At 43.5% G+C, this 19,966-nt stretch overlaps 1 pseudogene; it reads left to right on the top strand.

The window, feature by feature from the left end:
* The window catches only part of LOC116545646, a 23,348-nt pseudogene extending 5,059 nt beyond the window's left edge, over nt 1-18,289 (top strand).
* Nucleotides 18,290-19,966: the final 1,677 nt, after the last annotated feature.

Genomic DNA, 19,966 nt, shown 5'->3' with positions numbered 1-19,966 from the left:
AGATAGAAAGAAAGAAAAGAAAGAAAGAAAGAAAGAAAGAAAGAAAGAAAGAAAGAAAGAAAGAAAGAAAGAAAGAAAGAAAGAAAGAAAGAAAGAAAGAAGGAAAGAAAAAGAAAACTGAGTAAGTGAGGTCACTGATTTACCCAAGCTACTGTCTTACTAAGATAAGGAAAAGGCAGGGACCCTCCTGGCTCCCAGCAATGATACCTCAAACATCACTGCGCTCTTCCCCATCTGAAATAATTTATGTGTACATAATGGCAACAGAGTTGCCAATGAAAGAACTCAAAACAATCTTTTTCTCCTCTCATCTAAATGGGGTGGGCTTTAGTGTTTATCTTTTTTTTTTTTTCTTTTTGAGACAGGGTCTCGCTCTGTTACCCAGGCTGGAGTGCAGTGGCGCAATCACAGTTTACTGCAGCCTCAACCCCCAGGCTCAAGCGATCCTCTAACCTCAGCCTCTTGGGTAGCTGGGACAACAGGCATGCGCCACTATGCCTGGCTAATTTTTGTATATTTTGCAGACATGGAGTCTTGTCATTGTTGCCCAGTCTGGTCTCCAGCTCCAAAGCTTAGGTAATCTGCCCACCTCCACTTCCCAAAGTGCTGGGGTTACAGGTGTGAGCCACCACGCCTGGCCCCTGTACCTTTCTTCTAGCATTATGGTTTACACTGTATAAATGCCACTGAACTCAAAAGGTAATTTGAATACAGTACCTTCTATGTGCAAGGCTGAGTACTTGGTGACCAGGAAGAAGCAGCAAAGAGATAAGATATCGGAAACAATTTCCCAGAAGTTGATGAACAAATTAGCATATGAACAAATGTGTGGAACCGTGACTCAGTGCCTGGGTGGGGCATCCATTGACCAGAACAATGAGGACTTTTCCAGAAAGCAGGATTTGGGCTCTCACCAGATCATAGGAGTCAACAAATCCTATTCAAGCTCGTCCTATAAACCTTCTTCCTGTGCTGTATTATCTCAGTTGTTGATGTCACAGTTCCAAGGGTCCCTTCAGCCTGGACATTGTCCTTGACTAGCCCATCCCCCTCCCCATCAGAATTTGCCCACTTCCCCAAACTGGGAAATCTCCGGACTGACCTCCCAAGTCATTCTCGGCACCAGGTCTTCCTTTCATTCCTTCTTGCCTCCAGGGCCTTAGTTCACGTCCTTGTCTTCTCTTGCGCAGACTATGGCCACAGCCTCTTAACTGCTTCTCCCCACTGCAATCTTCACCTCTTCTCCTCACCCCCCACCCCACTCACAATGCTACCATAAGGATCCTTCTGAAATGCAAACCCCGCTGTGCTGTTCAAAGCTGTTTGAGGGCTATAAGCTAGAGTGTCGGAATCCTCTGCAGAAACTACTGTGCCACCATATAATATAGGATTCCTGACGCCCGCTGCAAACTTGCCCTAGACACCCCTGCCTGCACACTGCAGCTCTTTCTTTTTTGTTTTTTTAAAGACGGGGTTTCCCCGTGTTGGTCAGCCTGGCCTTGAACTCCCGATCTCAGGCGATCTGCCCGCCTTGGCCTCCAAAGTGCTTGGATTACAGGCATGAGCCACCACGCCCAGCCAACACTGCTGCTCTTTCAACGTCGCGTTGTTTGGGTCCGAACCTAGGCAGCTCAGAAAACTCTTCGTTTTCCTTCCACTTTGTGTTCTCTGGTTGGTGTGTTTGTTTCCTTTCCTTCTTATGCTAGGAAACCCTTTTCTTCGATTGCAACACTCCCTGACCTAAAAAGAAGACTTGGGAATTTTCCACTTTCTGGCAAGAGAGAGGAATGCAAGGATACCCTCACCCCTTTTCTGGTGGCCGGAGTCTGCTTGTCAGATCCAGAGCTAAGGGAGTGGAGAGGAGTTGGAGGAGAGACTGAAATTCTGGGAAGAAAATTCTTTTGTATATTCATGTTCCCTCTTTGACAGTCCCTGTCAAAGCTGGCAAAGCCATAGGTGTTCTGAATCATTTTGATTTTCTCCATTTCCTCTAAAATCAGCCTGTAGACATGGTGGGAAGCCTTGAGTCCTGAACTGTAGATTTTCACATAAGCTGGATTCTCCCCTAGACTTTTCCATCTCAAATAATGACACCACCGTCCACTTCGTTGCCCAGGCCCCAGATCTAGTAGTTTACTTTGTTCTTCCTTTTTTCGTAACTCCCATTCAGGCCAATAGCAAGTTTTAATACTTTTTATTTACTTTTTTTGTGTGCGAGATGGAGTCTCACTGTGTCGCCCAGGCTGGAGTCCCAATGGCATGATCTCAGCTCACCGTAAACTTCACCTCCTGGCTTAAAGCGATTCTCCTGCCTCAGCCTCCCAAGTAGCTGGGATTACAGGCATGCACCACCATGCCTGGCTAATTTTTGTGCTTTTAGTAGAGGTGGGGTTTCACCATGTTGGTCAGACTGGTCTCAAACTCCTGACATCAAGTAATCCACCCACCTCAGCCTCCAAAAGTGTTGGGACTGCAGGCGTGAGCCACTGCGCCCAGCCAATAGCAAGTTTTATTGATTTTACCTTCCAAGAGCATCTCAAATCTATCCACTCCTCCATTGCTCCACAGCATCCACCTAATCTCAAGAGATTCCTCTCACCAGGAATCGCCTTCTAATTGCTTACCTACATGGATTCCTGCCTTTATCAATTCATTCCCCACACAGCAATCAGGGTACCCTTATTAAAACATAAAGTCTTATTTTTGGCCGGGTGTGGTAAGCCTGTAATCCCAAACTTTAGGAGGTCAAAGCAGACGGATCACTTGAGGTCAGAAGTTCAAGACCAGCCTGGCCAACATGGTGAAACCCCACCTCTACTAAAAATACAAAAATTAACTAGGCATGGTGGTGTGAGCCTGTATTCCCAGCTACTCAGGAGGCTGAAGCAGGAGAATCACTGGAACCCAGGAGGGGGAGGTTGCAATGAGCCAAGATCATGCCATTACACTCCAGCCTGGGCAACAAGAGTGAAACTCCATCTCAAAAACAAAAAGTCTTTTTTTTAATTTTTGTCACCTTTTTTTTTTTTTTTTTTTAAGACAGGGTTTCACCATGTTGGTCAGGCTGGTCTTGAACTCCTGACCTCAGGTGATCCGCCCGCCTTGGCCTCCAAAGTGCTTGGATTACAGGCGTGAGCCACCACACCCAGCCAAAAGTCTTATTTTTTATGCAAGTTATGTGTATGTTATTGAAATATATGTACAAAGAAACACAAACCACATTGTTTAACACAGTGGTTTTACATAAAAGAGCATACTCATGTGACCAGCACCAGATCAATACATAAGACACGACCAGCATCCCAGACACCCACTTATGCCACCTACACCCCTTCCACACTACCTCCTTCCAAGGGAACCGCTATCTTAACTTCCAATACCATAAGATTGGCCTTTCCTGCTTTAAAACTTTATATAAGTGGAATCATCCCATGCATCCTCTTCTGTACCTGGCATCTTTTCTTCAATATTTTGTTGATGAAGTTCATTCATGTTGTTGTAGATTGTTTATTCTTATTCCTTGGAGGTATTTTATCGTATGAATTTTCTACGATTTATTTACACATTCTACTGCTGATGGATACTTGAGTAGTTTTCAGCTTTTGACTATTATGAATAATATTGCTATGAACATTCTTATACTTGTCTTCTGGTGAGTGTATGTATGCATTTCTATTGAAATATGCCTAGGAATGAAATTGTTGGGCACCGGGCATACATACTTAAGTAGATACTGCCAGTTTCCCAGATAGTTATATCAATTTATACTCTTACTGGCAAGATATGAATGTTCCCTTTGCTCTGTATATTTGCCAGGACTTGGTCTTTTTAATCTTAGCCATTCTCATGGGCAGTATGCTGTTTCGTAAATCTGATTAATGTCACTTTTTACTTAGTGGCCTTCAATGGCTTCTCATTGAATTTAAAACAAAACCCAGACACTTAGATGTGGCTCTGCCTACCTTATTCAAGGCCATCTCATACCACTCTTTTTCCTTTCTACAGTGGTCTTTTCCTTCTTAAAATCTATCAAAGGGCTGGGCATGATGGCTCATGCCTATAATCCCAGCACTTTGGGAGGCTGAGGCAGGCAGATCACCAGGTCAGGAGTTCAAGACCAGCCTGGCTAACACCATGAAACCCCATCTCTACTAAAATTACAAAAAAATTAGCCAGGCGTGGTGGTGGGTGCCTGTAATCCCAGCTACTTGAGAGGTTGAGGCAAGAGAATCGCTTGAACTTGGGAGGCAGAGGTTGCAGTGAGCTGAGATTGTGCCACTGCACTCCAGCATGGGCAACAGAGTGAGACTCTGTCTCAAATAATAATAATAATCAAATCAAATCAAATCAAATCCATCGAGCTCTTTCCCGCCTCTGGATCTGCACACTGCTTTCCTCTGCCTGGAAAAACTTCCTCCATCCACTTTCTCTCCCACCTCTTCACTAGCCTTCTCTCCTACCCTTCTATCTCAGATATAATGTCTGTCCTTAGGAATAAGTCCCTGACCCCTCCTTCCTGTTCTTATTCCCATCATAGGACTGCCACATGGGCACTGACCACAGTTTGTAGGTACATATTGATCTGCTTGCTTTTTTTGTTTGTTTCTTCCTTTAGAATATAAAGTTCATGAAAACAGGGAGCCTCACCACTTCATAAGCCACTCTAGTGCCTGTGCCTGGTAGACAGTGCTTGCCATCTAATGGGCATTCATCAAATGCTTTTTAAAAGAATGAATGAATGAATCCAGTCTGCTTCAAACAATGTGTAAAATATATATATATATATTTTTTTGAGACAGGGTCTTGCTCTGTCGCCCAAGCTGGAGTGCAGTGCTGTGATCATGGCTTGCTGCAGCCTTGACCTCCTGGACTCCAGCGAACCTCTTGCCTTAACTTCCCTAGTAGCCGGGACTACAGGCACAAACCATCATGCCCAAACAATTTTTACTTTTTTGTGTGTAGAAACGGGAGTCTCACTATGTTGTCAAGCCTGATGTTAAACTCCTGACCTCAAGCGATCCTCCCTCCTTAGCTTCCTAAAGAGCTGGGATTACAGGTGTGAGCCACCATGTCCAACTAAATTAATGTCAAATATCACCTTTGAGTATGGAGTTTTGACACTCACTGAAGATGCATGAAAAACGTGGCCAAAAGTGGACATGGAGAAAGCCGGAGTGGCGGGCCAAGCAATGCATAGACAAGCAGCTCAGAGCTTGTCTGTGAGCCAGGAGCCTCCAGAAGAAAAGCACCAGAGGTAACCCAAAGAGGGTTTCTGAAGAAGCAGAGCATGGCTTAAGTCCTGGGGTAGGGTTTGGGTCTTCTGGGAAATAATTTTTTTAGAGTCTTGTGCTGTTGAAGAGACTGGAGTGCAGTGGTGGGATCTCGGCTCATTGCAACCTCCACCTCCCAGATTCAAGGGATTCTCCCACCTCAGCCTCCCAAGTAGCTGAGATTACAGACATGCACCACCACACTCGGCTAATTTTTGTATTTTTTAGTAGACACAGGGTTTTGCGATATTATCCAGGCTAGCCTCGAACTCTTGACCTCAGATGATCCACTCACCTCCCCATCCCAAAGTGCGGGGATTCCAGGTGTGAGCCACCACACCCAGCAGAGGAAATGAATTTTAAAAATAATCAAATAACCCTCCATGTCTCCAAAAAGCACCCTAATGTTTTCCAGGAAACAGTGTCCTTAGGAATCAGCTGGCTCAGATCCTGAAGGCAGTAACTTCGGTGTGAGAAAGAATATGCTTCTAGTAGCCTAACATTTCAATAACAATGGAGACAGAATTGGATAACGTGAAAAAAGCAGTGTTCCTGGGAAGGAATTTGAGAATACGTTAATTATCATACATTGTTAATTTTGTGCATTTATGAAATATGTTTGTCCTCTCTCGTGTGAACCTGGTTTCCCTCTATTGTCTACTCCCTTAAATAGCACCCATCTGACAACCACGGCTATGTATTTGCTGCTGGACTGGAAAGGCTGAACATCCTCTATGTGCGAATAGAATAGAAAAGTACAGAGCACTCAAATGACAGCAGCAGGAGGATTTATTATTATTTTCATTTAAAATGCCATATTAACTTTCCAGATGATTGAGAAACATTCATCCTCCATGATGTATGCATTTAAAAGGTTTGCTTTGGCTCCAATAATCCTACTGATTGTGAGCCACGAAACTGTTTCAAATCTTAAGCTGCATGCTCAACAAATCTTAGCACTATTTAAATGAGCATTTCTGCAAGGCATCTGGTCTTTTAAATTAAATGTATTCATTTTATTGTGTAAAATATCTAATTTCAGGGAAAAAATGGTGACAGGTCATATCACTAAACTTTGTTTTAGAGACAGGGTCTCATGCTGTCATTTAGGTTGGAGTGCAGTGGCATGATCCTATCTCATTGCAGCCTCAAGTTTCTGGGCTTGAGGTCCTCCTTCCTGGGCCTCCCAACGTGCTGGGATTACAGGTGCAAGCCACTCTGCCCAGCCCTCAGTGGACTCTCAAGGATCTCCTGGATGCTCAGGATACAAATATGTTCAAGCAGGTCAAAGAGCTTATATATTTAATGGCCAAAGAGACAGATAAGCTGGCAATTACAGTAAAATGTACTGAGAGCTCCAATAGGCATAATTATAGTTGATGTGGGATCCCGTAGGAGTGGTTTACCCCAGACTTGGTGGAAGTGGGGAGTGTCAGTCAAAACCTCTAGGCAGCTGTTCTTTCTTACTCCATGCCACTCGTTGGAGAAGTAGTCCCAATCTCTTGGTGTAATGTTCCCACGGTAGTTCTCTTACCCCTCTCTGAGAATTATATTTATATCACTGCTATTTGCACACTAAAGGTTTAAGGTGCAAAGGGGAAAACATAACGTAGCAGTCAGGAGTGTAGATTCTGATCAGACAGACTGAATTGGAATCTTACCTCTTGCTTAGCTGTAACACCCTATTGAACTCTCTATGCCTCTGTTTCCTCGTCTGTATAAAGATTAGATGATTTTTCATGAGTAAAAAACATAGACCACTGCCTGGTACGTAGAAAGTGCTCAGTGAGAGTTCTATTATTCCACGACTGTCTTGTCTCTTTCACTCCGTTGTCAGTTTCACGACAGCAGTTACTACCATATTCATCTTTGTGACCTACCCATGGATTCCATGGGCCTAAACCATTCTTCAACCCCTCCAGTGTCAACATGGTCCCCTGTGCACTACAAGTGGGATAAAAAAAAGCTCACTGAATTGATGAGGTTCTACAGGTGGCATGTGGACCAAATCCGAGTTCCTTGGGATTATTTTTAAAATGCAGTGACACCATCATTTATATCAAATGCTTAGATATACTATGGCCAAATGATATCCATTTTTTTATCCTTGTCAGTTAAGTTCAGATAATACTTATTGAGCACTTACTACATGCCAGACACTTAGCTAAGCTTGTTACACAAATCATGTTGCTTAAGTCTCACTTAAAATCTATAATTCACTTCCATGCTCTTATAGGAAGCCTGAAACATTGTTATATACCCATTTTTCCTGACACCAAAAATAAAACATTGTTAATAAAATTAAATTTTATACTATCTATGTACAATGCAGTTAGATTATATATTATTTCAAAGCCATTTTGTTCTGAAAACTGATGATAATTACAGTGGTATTGTACTTCTCCATGTTATAATTGTAAAATTACCGTGTGCATAGAGGGGAGATTCCTTTGTACCCTCATAATAGGAGTCTTCTCCAAGACTCTTAAGAGAGCACATGCACACATGCACAGTCAGCTACGTTGCTAGAATATGTTGAACAGGTCAAACTATAATTAAAGTAATTATTATTTATATAGCACTGTAAATGTATCCACTGTTTGAGTCATAATCACAGAAGAGAGAGAAAACAGCAATTATAGAATCCAGTCAACCCCAACAAACGCATGTCAGCCAAGATCCCAGCAAAGAAGATCTCAGAATTAATTTTAAGCAAAAAGTAACAGGCATATGGAATCACACTCTATTCCTGGGTTTCTATTCTCTTCATTTTTGTGTGGTTTTCACTCATTCACTCTTTCATTCATTCATTCATTCATTCACTCATTCAACCTAGTTCCTATGTTGCTTACCATGTGCCTGCCCTTTGCTAAGAACATATATATATCTGTAAGAATAAGAAACAGGCTGGTGCGGTGGCTCATGCCTGTAATCTCAGCACTTTGGGAGGCTGAGGCAGGTAGATCACTTGAGGTCAGGTGTTCAAAACCAGTCTGGCCAACATGGTGAAACACTGTTTCTACTAAAAATACAAAAATGAGATGAGCATGGTGGCGAGCGACTGTTATCCCAGCTACTCGGGAGGCTGAGGCATGAGAATCACTTGAACCCAGGAGGCGGAGGTTTCAGTGAGCAAAGATGGCGTCACTACACTCCAACCTGGGTGTCAGAGGGAGCCTCCATCTAAAAAAAAAAAAAAAAAAAAAGAGTAAGAAACGGTCCCTGCTTCCAGGGAGTTCTCAGTTCCAGAAGAAGAAAGACAAAGAGTACACTCAGAGCCTACCCCCAGGAGACTTATAATCAAATAGGACTGACTGGCATTTATGCAAATAACCCTAACATAGCTGTCATGTGAAACAATAAAACCAGCAAACTCTTACTATATGTGAGTCACTGGGCTAGATTTTTATATATGTTATTTTATTATTTATTTACTTATTTATTTACTTTGTGACAGGGTCTTCATCACCCAGGCTGGATTGCAGTGGTGTGATCACAGCTCACTGCAGCCTGGATCTCCTGGGCTCAAGTGGTCCTGCACCTCAGCCTCTCAAGGAGCTGAGACCACAGATGTGTGCTATGATGCCCAGCTAATTTTTCTTTTAATGTTTTTTAGAGATGGGGGTTTCCTTATGTTGCCCAGGCTGGTCGCAAACTCCTGGCCTCAAGCAATCCTCCTGTCTTCGCCTCCCAAAGTGCTGGGATTATAGGTATGAGCCACCATGCCCAGCAGAGGGAAATTTATTTAGAGAGAAAAGAAGACATTCACTTGGGTGTTCTTCAACAACTAACCCAGATGACCAACCCTTGTCCGGAAGCTCCTACCATATCCTACAACAGCAGAAAAAAAAAAAAAAATTATATAATGCCCTGTTTCTTTCTTTCTTAAAAAAAGAGACGGAGTTTTACTATGTTAGCCAGGATGGTCTCAATCTCCTGAACTTGTGATCCACCTGCCTTGACCTCCCAAAGTGCTGGGATTACAGGCATGAGCCACCTCGCCTGGCCATGCCCTGTTTCAAACAATAAGCCTCTAATGCAGAATTAATGTCAAATGAAGCACAAAATATTTCATCATTATCCTTTTCTGCCATGTTCTCTCTCAATTTACATAACATCCTCAACTTACCAAAATCTCAGCTGACACAAAGAGCCTGTGAAGTAGCAGGGCAGGTAAAATTATCTTCACGTCATGGATGGGAAAACTGAGGCTTAGAGAAGTTAAATGATCTATCCCTGTCACAGCACCAGTGACAATATTAGGCTAAAACATAGTTCTCCAACTCCCCAAAGATCAACCCCTCCCTTCAGGCCTGGTGATTCCTGACCCCTGAAATCCGAGACCCAGTGGGGACCCTTCTCTGCTTGTGTATGAATGGTTTGCTCAAGCATTGGCCCTGTAATGGGCCATCAAAGGCATGGCTAATGTCAAACACTATGACTTCACAGTTAACCAAATATAAATGAAGTAGAAATCTGCTACCAAAGGTCCTAAAAAAACAAACACATACCCACTAACTTTTGAGATTTTTTTTTTTTTTTTTGAGACAGGGTTTTGCCCTTGTTGCCCAGGCTAGAGTGCAATGGCACGATCTCAGCTCACTGATTCCCAGGTTCAAGCGATTCTCCTGCCTCAGTCTACAAGGCAGCTGGGATTACAGTTGTGCACCACCACGCCTGGCTAATTTTGTATTTTTAGTGGACACAGGGTTTCTCCATGTTGATCAGGCTAGTCTTGAACTCCCAACCTCATGTGATCCACCTCCCAAAGTGCTGGGATTATAGGTGTGAGCAACTGCACCCGGCCAAGTTCTATTTTTATTAAAAATTGGACTTGAGGCGCTGCCCAGACTAGCGAACAATACAGTCAGGATGGCTAAAGGTGACCCCAAGAAACCAAAGGGCAAGATGTCTGCTTATGCCTTTTTTGTGCAGACGTGCAGAGAAGAACATAAGAAGAAAAACCCAGAGGTCCCTGTCAATTTTGCAGAATTTTCCAAGAAATGCTATGAGAGGTGGAAGACAATGTCTGGGAAAGAGAAATCTAAATTTGATGAAATGGCAAAGGCGGATAAAGTGCACTATGATCGGGAAATGAAGGATTATGCACCAGCTAAGGGAGGCAAGAAGAAGAAGGATCCTAATGCCCCCAAAAGGCCACCGTCTGGCTTCTTCCTGTTCTGCTCAGAATTCCGCCCCAAGATCAAATCCACAAACCCTGGCATCTCTATTGGAGACGTGGCAAAAAAGCTGGCTGAGATGTGGAATAACCTAAATGACAGCGAAAAGCAGCCTTACATCACTAAGGCGGCAAAGCTGAAGGAGAAGTATGAGAAGGATGTTGCTGACTATAAGTGGAAAGGAAAGTTTGATGGTGCAAAGGGTCCCGCTAAAGTTGCCCGGAAAAAAGTGGAAGAGGAAGATGGAGGAGGAGGAGGGGGAGGAGGAGGGGGAGGAGGGGGAGGAGGGGGAGGGGGAGGAGGAGGAGGGGGAGGGGAGGAGGAGGGGGAGGAGGGGAGGAGGAGGAGGAGGAGGAGGAGGAGGAGGAGAAGGAGGAGGAGGATGAATAAAAAAACTGTTTAAAAATTTTTTTTAAATAAACAAATTAAAAAAAATAAAAATTGGACTTGAATTTGTTCGCTCATTGAGTGTCCTCCCAACAGTGAATCAATCCAGAAGTATTTATCAACCACTCCTAGGGTCTGAGTATGTCCCCCAAAATCCATATGTCAAAACTTAATTGCCAGTATGATAGTATTAAGAGCTAGAGGCTTTAGGCGGTGAGGAGGCCATGAGGATGGAGCCCTCATGAATACATGTGATTAACACCCTTATAGAAAAGGCTTCAGAGAGCTCCCTGGTCTTTTGCCCTCCTTTCACCATGTGAGGATGCAGCAACAGGTACCATCTTGGAAGCAGACAGCAGCCCTCACCAGACAGGGATCTTGCCAGTGCCTTGATCTTGGACTTCTTAGCCTCTAGAGCTGTGAAAAATAAATTTCTGTTGCTGATAAATTACCCAGTCCAAGGTATTTTGTTATAGCAACCCGAACGGACTAAGACAACCATTCACCATGCAGGTAGAGAGCCAATTATAAGGCCTGAAGGTCTCCGACCTCAAGGAGTTTGAGTCTAACTGGGGGAAATGTGAACACAGAAAAAAGAATCAGTAAGTAATGTCGAATGTGATAGTGTCTGATGGAAAAACCAGGCCCAGGATGTAGATAAACAAGCCACCTGCCTGACGTGTGTCCATTAGAGCTGTGCTGAGTGAGCCCTCCAGAGGACAGAGGTCAGCCCTCTGTACAATACTCTGTAGTCTTCACACCTCAGTATCCTAATAGACTGAAATCTCCTTAAATGAGGAGGTATGGGTCTTTATTCTCACAGCTTTATTGTAGTGAGTTGTCAAAGAATGTGGCCTCTGGAGCTAGACTCTCTGGGTTTGAATCCTGGCTCTGCAACTCACAGATTTTGTGACTTTGGACAGTTATATAAACTTTTTTTTTTTTTTTTTTTTTTTTGAGATGGAGTCTTGCTCTGTCAACCAGGTTAGAGTGGCAGTTGCATGATCTCGGCTTACTGCAACCTCTGCCTCTCAGGCTCAAGTGAGTCTCATGCCTCAGCTTCCCAAGTAGCTGGGAATACAGCCATGTGTCACCACGCCTGGCTAATTTTTTTTTCTTTAGTAGCGATGGTGTTTCACCATGTTGGCCAGGCTGGTCTTGAACTCCTGACCTCAGGTGATCCACCTGCCTCAGCCTCCCAAAGTGGTGGGATTACAGGTGTTAGCCACCTCACCTAGCCTATTTAAACTCTTTGTGGACAAGTGTCCTCATCCGTAAAACAAGTACCATTTCATGGGGTTCTTATGAGGAGTAAATGAATTATTAAGTACTACATGTCAAGGTTCTAGAAAAATGGCTGATACACATTGAATGTTCCACATGTAATAACTATTAATACAGTGATCTGTGCTTGGTCAAGGTCTGTCTGTTCAAACAGTATAAAGAGATAAGAACAAAAGTGTTGTTGTTGTTGCTGTTTGAGACAGGATCTTACTTTGTCACCCAGGCTGAGTACAGCGGTGTGATCACAGCTCACTGCAGCCTCAACCTCTCAGGCACAAGCAATCCTTCCACCTCAGCCTCCCAAGTAGCTGGGACTACAGATGCATGCCACACTTGGCTAACTTTTGTATTTTTTGTAGAGAGGGGGTTTCACCATGTTGGCCAGGCTGGTCTCAAACTCCTAACCTCAAGTGACTTGCCCACCTCAGCTTCCCAAAGTGTTAGGATTACAACCATGCCACTGCTCCTGGCCAAGAGCAGGTTTTAATTGCTAAGCATTTTGAATATACTGATTTAGCAGTCTTTATTGAGCACCTATGTGCCATTCGGGATACAATGGTGAACAAGCTAGGCCAGGGGGCCCTTGAGGAACTAGCAAAGATACGAGATATAGTAAAAAGATAGAGATTCCCTTCATCATGAAAACTAACCATTGTGAGTCTCTCTTTTAAAAAATTATTAGACTTTTGTTTTTTTGAGATGGAGTCTCGCTTTGTCACCCAGGCTGGAGTGCAGTCAGTGGCACAATCTCAGCTCACTGCAATCTCCACCTCTCGGGTTCAAGCAATTCTCCTGCCTCAGCCCCCTGAGTAGCTGGGATTACAAGCACGTGGTACCATGCTTGGCTAATTTTTGCATTTTTAGTAGAGACAGGATTTCATCATGTTGGTCAGACTGGTCTCGAACTCCTGACCTTATGATCTGACCGCCTTGGTCTCCCAAAGTGCTAGGATTACAGGTATGAGTCACCACACCTGGCCTAGACTTAACTTTTTAGAGCAGTTTTAGGTTTACATAAAAATTGAGCCAATAGTACAAAGAGTTTCCATATATTCCCATCTCCCCCAGTTTTCTCTACTGTTAACAATTTGAATTAATTAATGTGGTACATTTCTTACAATTAATGAACCTATATGAATATATTGTTATTAACAAAGCCCATGGTTTTTTTTTTTGTTGTTGTTGTTGTTTGTTTGTTTTTTGAGATGGAGTCTCTTTCTGTCACCCAAGCTAGAGTGCAGTGGGGCGATGTCGGCTCACTGTAACCTCCGCCTCCAGGCTCAAGCAATTCTTCTGCCTCAGTCTCCTGAGTAGCTGGGATTACAGGTGTGTGCCACCATGCCTAACTGATTTTTGTATTTTTTGTAGAGATAGGTTTCACCATGTTGGCCAGGCTGGTGTCAAACTCCTGACCTCAAGTGATCCTCCTGCCTCAATCTCCCGAAATGCTGGGATTACAGGCACAACCACCACACCCAGCCAAGGCCATAGTTTGTATTAAGATTCACTCCTTGTGTTATACAGTTCTATGGGTTTTGACAAATGCTTACTATCATGTATTCACCGTTGTAGTATCACACACAATAGTGATGCTTCACCCACATCCATTCCTCCCTCCCTCCTCCCCAACCCCTGGTAATCACTGATCTTTGCTCTGCCTCTAAGTATTTCCTTTTCCAGAACGTCGTATATTTGGAATCATAAAGTTTGTAGCCTTTACAGACTAGCTACTTTCAGGAATATACGTTTGAGTTTCCTCCATGTCTTTTCATGAGTTGATAGCTCATTTCATTTGTATCACCGAATAACATTCCGTCTTATGGATGTACCACCATTTACTCATTCACCTCTCAAAGGACATCTTGATTGTTTCGTTTTCGGCAATTATTAATAAAGCTGCTATAAACATCAATGTGCAGCTTTTTAAGTAGACATAAGTTTTTAATTCATTTGGGTAAAAACCCAGAAGCACGATTGCTGGATCATGTAGTAAGACAATGTTTAGCTTTGTCAGAAACTGCCAGACTCTCCTCCAAAGTGGTTGTACCATTTTGCATCCTCAACGAGGAATGAATGAGAGTTCCTGGTGCACCACATCCCCACCCAGCATTTGGTGCTGTCAGTGTTTTGTATTTTTACCATTCTAATAGGCATGTAGTGATTTCTCATGGTTGTTTTAATTTGCAATTCCTTAATGGCATATAACGTAGTGCATCATTTCATATGTTTGTTCCATCTGTGTATCTTTTTTGGTGAGGTATCTGTTCAGCTCTTTTGCCCATTTTTAATTAAATTTTTAAATTGCTGAGCTTTAAGGGTTTTTGGTACATTTTGGATACAGATTCTTTATCAGATATATGTGTTACAAAGAATTTCTCCCAGTCTGGTGTTTTCATTCCCTTAAGAGTTGGACTGTGGCCAGTCACAATGGCTCATGCCTGTAATCCCAGCAATTTGAGAGGCCAAGGTGGTGGATGGCTTGAGCCCAGGTGTTTAAGATGAGTCTGGCAACAGGGAAAAACCCTGTCTCCACCAAAAAAAATCCAAAAAAAAAAAAAAAAAAGACAAAAGCAAAACACAAAAATTTGCCAGGCATGGTGGCACACACCCGTCATCCCAACTACTCAGGAGGCTGAGGTGGGAGAATTCTTGAGCCCTGGAGATCTAGGCTGCAATGAGCCATGATCACGCCACTGCACTCCAAACTGGGCAAGAGTGAGACCCTTTCTCAATTTATTTATTTATTTTTTTAAAGATGAGTGATAATTGTTTTGAATGAAGGTTAATACTCCTTAATCACCGAGGCTGACGTTGCCCAGTGGCATAGCTTTAGTACTACCTTCTTTCACAAAATGATGAGAAAGGGAAACAGAGTGCCTTACACCTGTATCTCAGCACTTTGTGATGCCGAGGCAGGTGGATCACTCAACGTCAGGAGTTTAAGACCAGCCTAGCCGCAATAGTAAAACATCGTCTCTACTAAAAATACAAAAGTTAGCCAGGTGTGGCAGCAAGTATCTGCAGTCTCAGCTACTTGGGAGGCTGAAGCAGGAGAATCCCTTGGACTGGGGAGGCAGAGATTTCAGTGAGCTGAGATCATGCCATCGCACTCCAACCTGCTCGATAGAGTGAGACTTTGTCACAAAAAAAAAAAAAAAAAAAAAAAGAGAGAAAGGAAAAGACAGAAAAAAAATATCCTGAAGACCTCAGAACAGTCTCAAGTGCTTACTTGGGGATGTTCATAGCCATGCTGATGACAAATGCGAAAGAATCACACCAAACTTTTTTTTGTAATTAAAAATTATAATAAATAATGTAAGGTAATGTATATGCTAATTAGCTCCATTCAGCCACTTCAAATTTCAAAACATTACATTGCATGCCATAAATATATACAATTTTTGTTAAAAAATAGAAGATAAAATAAAATAATTAGGATACATATGCTCAATAACATTTAAGAAATTACACTTAAATGGAGCTTCATTAGAAAAAATTCCATTCTAGTGTGGTGGCTCACACCTGTAACCCCAGCACTTTGGGAGGCCAAGGCAGGCAGATCACAAGGTAAGCGATCAAGATCACTCTGGCCAACATGGTGAAACTCCATCTCTACTAAAAATATTTTTAAAAGGCCAAGCATGGCTCATGCCTGTAAGTCCAGCACTTTGGGAGGCCAACGTGGCTAGATCACAAGGTCAAGAGATTGAGACCATCCTGGCCAACATGGTGAAACCCTGTCTCTACTAAAAATACAAAAATTAGCCGGGCGTGGTGGCGTACATCTATAGTCCCAGCTACTTGGGAGGCTGAGGCAGCAGAATCACTTGAAATCAGGAGGCAGAGGTTGCAATGAGCTGCAACACTGTAGTCCAGCTTGGCAACAGAGTGAGACTTTGTCTAAAAAAAAAAAAAAAAAAAAAAAAAATTAGCCAGATGTGGTGACAGATGCCTGTAATCCCAGCTACTCAGGAGGCTGAGGTAGGAGAATTGCTTGAACCCAGGAGGCAGAGTTTGCAGTGAGCCAGAATCGCGCCATTGCATTCCAGCCTGGGTGGCAGAGTGAGACTCCATCTCAAAAAAGAAAGAAAGAAAAAAATTCCACCCTAAGTAAATGTTTGGGAATAAAGTCTGAGTTTGTTTTCCCCTCTGCTTTTACGTCTATTGGGTTTCTTCACTTCAGAATGAGCCCCTGTATTTAATAAGATTCTCTGGGATCATATCCACAAAAGGATGTTAAATCCTTGAAGCGTTGTTATAAATCTTATTTCTTGGCCACACTAACAGAAATCCAGCCTAGGGACACCCCCCCGCCACCCCTGAACCCCATCCCTAAGAAACTCTACAATGTCAGTTAGTCATCCACATCAGTAACTTTACCCCTCACCTACAGGCAGCTGGTCTGTGGCACTCATTCTGCCTCAGAAATAACTCTGACGGGCAACCCGGGCAGGGAAGAATATGGGAGATTATACGAAGGACCTGGGCATAGTTGTGGACCAGCTGAAAGTTTTCCAGGAACGTTTGAAACACTCTTTTTACACTTGTGACAAGTGACATGGATTTTCTTAATGAACATATGCAGCCAAAATCCCAGTTCATACGCTGGAAGGAAAAGTTTCATAGAACAAGCAGCAGAGCTCTGAGGAATGGATTCAGAAATGATTCCAGACCCAGAATATGAAGTTAGCTTTAAATACCCTGCTCTCAGACCACCCAGAAATGGTATCCAGACCTCATCCTGGCCTCTGGAGAACTCCCAGGGCCACCTGTCAAAGTGGCTTGTCAAGCATGGATAAAAACGCCATTGGGGGAAGGGAAATGCAACCTAAAGTCTTCTAGCAGAGGAAATATGAAGAATAATATTTTCCACACGACTATGCTAAAGAGTTGGTTTAAAGAAAAAACCATTTGTAACTATTAGGGAAAATTCCAGGTTAACTGTACTTAAAAAAATAAAATAAAAAATAAAAAACTAGTCAATATTTTGCTGGGAAATTCCCACTTAAGAAATGGTCTTTCTCGCCCCTGGGGAGAGGGCGTTAAGCTGACACATTTTTCAAATCAAAATGGCTGCTCTAAAAACAAAATCCTTCAAAATGAACACCGTAGAGAGCCCCTCTCTGCCTGTGCCGAGCACGCTCACTACCCAGTCCGAGCGCCCTGTGCCAAGGCGAAGTTGAACCCCGTAGAAACCTGATCCCCACTGTGGAGAAAACTGTGCAGCACCCTTATTTTCCATTGTGCTTTGTTTTGTATTTCTGATTGTGCTGGTGACATCTGTTCCTTATCTCCCCTCTTCCACTGTGATTTTGTTTATAGGATCCCAGAACAACAGGGACTGCAGAATCTCCACACAGATGACAGGAGACAAGGCTCTCACGGGGTAGTCACTGTCTGCAAAACGTGGAGCCAAAGGCGTGGTTTTCAGAGTAGCTGCCAACACTCATCCAAGTTACTCAGGCTCAGGGACCAGGAATGACTGACTGGAAAGGAGACTGCCTTGTCTGGGGAAGATCCAGAAACACAGATGCAGTTTTTGAAAGTAATCACTCTCTCTCTTTTTTTTTTTTTTTTTTTTGAGATGGAGTCTTGCTCTGTTGCCCAGGCTGGAGTGCAGTGGCACAATCTCGGCTCACTGCAACCCCTCTGCCTCCCAGTTTCAAGCAATTCTCCCGGCTCAGCTTCCTGAATAGCTGGGATTACAGGCATCCACCACCATACTCAGCTAATTTTTGTATTTTTAGTAGAGACGGGTTTTCACCATTTTGGCCAGGCTGATCTCGAACTCCTGACCTCATGATCCGCCCACCTCAGCTTCCCAAAGTGCTGGGATTACAGGCCTGAGCCACCATGCCTGGCTAAAAGTAATCTCTTTACAAGGGCCTGCCCACCCCCTTTCTGCTCAGAAGTTTCTGTATTCTGTAAGGAGCCTCCTAATGGGCTTCTGTCTGCCTGGCTTCTGTCCCTTTGATTCTCCCCGTCTGCTCTCTTTCTCTCTTTCCCTTCTTTCATCCCTGGATTCCAGGGAGTCAGGATCAGAGCAGCTTCCGAGTCCCTAAACACCATTATTTTGGCAAGATGCTTCAGCAGCGGAATGAATGCCGGCAGAAGGCCTCACCTAGTCACCCACAAATTCAGGAACACAGCTGTGACTTTTCAAAGTAGAAGCCAGGCTCTTAGTCTTTGTTATTTATCTTATTTTTAAAAGTCATATGTCAAGCATGAAAAAAATCTAGACTACAGTATTAAACTGTGGGCTGTGAACGCGCAGTGCTCCCCACAGCTCTTACTGTCGGTCAACGGAGAAACGAAGAAATTGAGAGAATGCATTCAGAAACTTTCATAGCGCTTTCACAGAATAACCTTACGTCTGTTGAATCTAAAAATAAAACTTGGGGAGCCTATATTTTACATGTCTTTGGTTTTCTATTTCATTTTCTAGTTATTTAGTAATATTTACAAGGATATCAGTCCACAATGGATTGGAAATAATTCAAGAATTAAGAAACCTTGTCCCACATAGTATAAAAAGAAAACCACAGAGAATACTTAAAAAAAAAAAAAATCAAACACTCGTTTAGCCATTACTCAGGCTCTGTCAAAACTTAACATTTTACCATATTTGCCTTTGCCTTTTTAATTTGTATTGATTGGTTGACTGATTGAGACAGGGTCTCACTTTATCACCCAGGCCAGAGTGCAATGGCTTACATGGCTCAGTGGAGCCCCAGCCTTCTGAGCTCAAGGGATCCTCACACCTCAGCCTCCCAATTAGCTGGGACTAAAGCACATGCCACCATGCTTGGCTAATCTAAAAAAAAAATGTTAAAGACAGGGTCTCACTGTGTTGCCCAGGCTGGTCTCAAATCCATGGACTCAGGTGATCTTCCCACCCTGGCCTCCCAATGTGCTGGAATTTTAGGTGTAAGCCACCATGCCTGGACATTGCCTTTTTTTTTTTTTTTTTTTTTTTTGATAGGAGGAGGACTCTTTCACCCATGCTGGAGTGTAGTAGCCTAATCTTGGCTAGCTGCAACGTCTGCCTTCTGGGTTCAAGTGATTCTCCTGCCTCAGCCTCCCAAGTAGCTGGGACTGCAGGCATGTGCCACCACGCCCCGGCTAATTTTTGTATTTTTGGCAGAGGCAGTGTTTCACCATGTTGGCCAGGCTGGTCTCGAACTCTTGACTTCAGGTGATCCCTGCCCTTGGCCTCCCAAAGTGCTGAGATTACAGGTGTGAGCCGCCACACCCGGCCTGGCCATTGCCTTTTTTAAAGAGATAAGAAATTACACATTTTTCCTCACCTTTCCTCTCTTCCACCCTTCTCTTTACCCTTCCCTCCCTCTTCGTTCTCTTTCTTTTCCCTCTTCTTCCTCCTCTGTTCCCTTCTCCTTCTGCCCAACTCACTTCTATTCCCTCCCCTCCCTCCTTCATCTGCCTTCCACTTATCACTTCCCCTATACTTTGCTCTTCCTCCCTTCTCTCCTCTTCTCTTCCCTCTTTCTTTTAGATAAACTGAGCATGGTGGACCTCCATGGTTGGGAGTGAGAGGAGTCCACAGTGGCCCAGCATGAGGAAGCAGAGCCGGAGCAGGATGCGTAAGTGGGATGCCAGGTGGAGAGATGTGGAGTGTCAGCGCCCAGGAGAGGCGAGCAGGCTGTCCATGCAGCAGAGCAGCCTCAGGTGTGGGGAGTCGGGTCTCAAACAGGAGGGAAAGCCTGTCACATGGGAGAATTCAATGGCAGGTTGTCGTACTCCAGAAGATTGATCAAATAAATAAATAGGACAAGGATAAGAGAGCCAGGTCTCTATGGAAAGGGAAAAAACTAGAATAAATTCTGA

This window comes from Sapajus apella, unplaced genomic scaffold (assembly GCF_009761245.1).
Source record: "Sapajus apella isolate SASKATOON/1434 unplaced genomic scaffold, GSC_monkey_1.0 scaffold5, whole genome shotgun sequence".
In the NCBI taxonomy this organism is placed as follows: domain Eukaryota; kingdom Metazoa; phylum Chordata; class Mammalia; order Primates; family Cebidae; genus Sapajus; species Sapajus apella.
The sequence above is the reverse complement of the archived record's forward strand: the minus strand, read 5'-3'. Positions and strand labels throughout refer to the sequence as shown.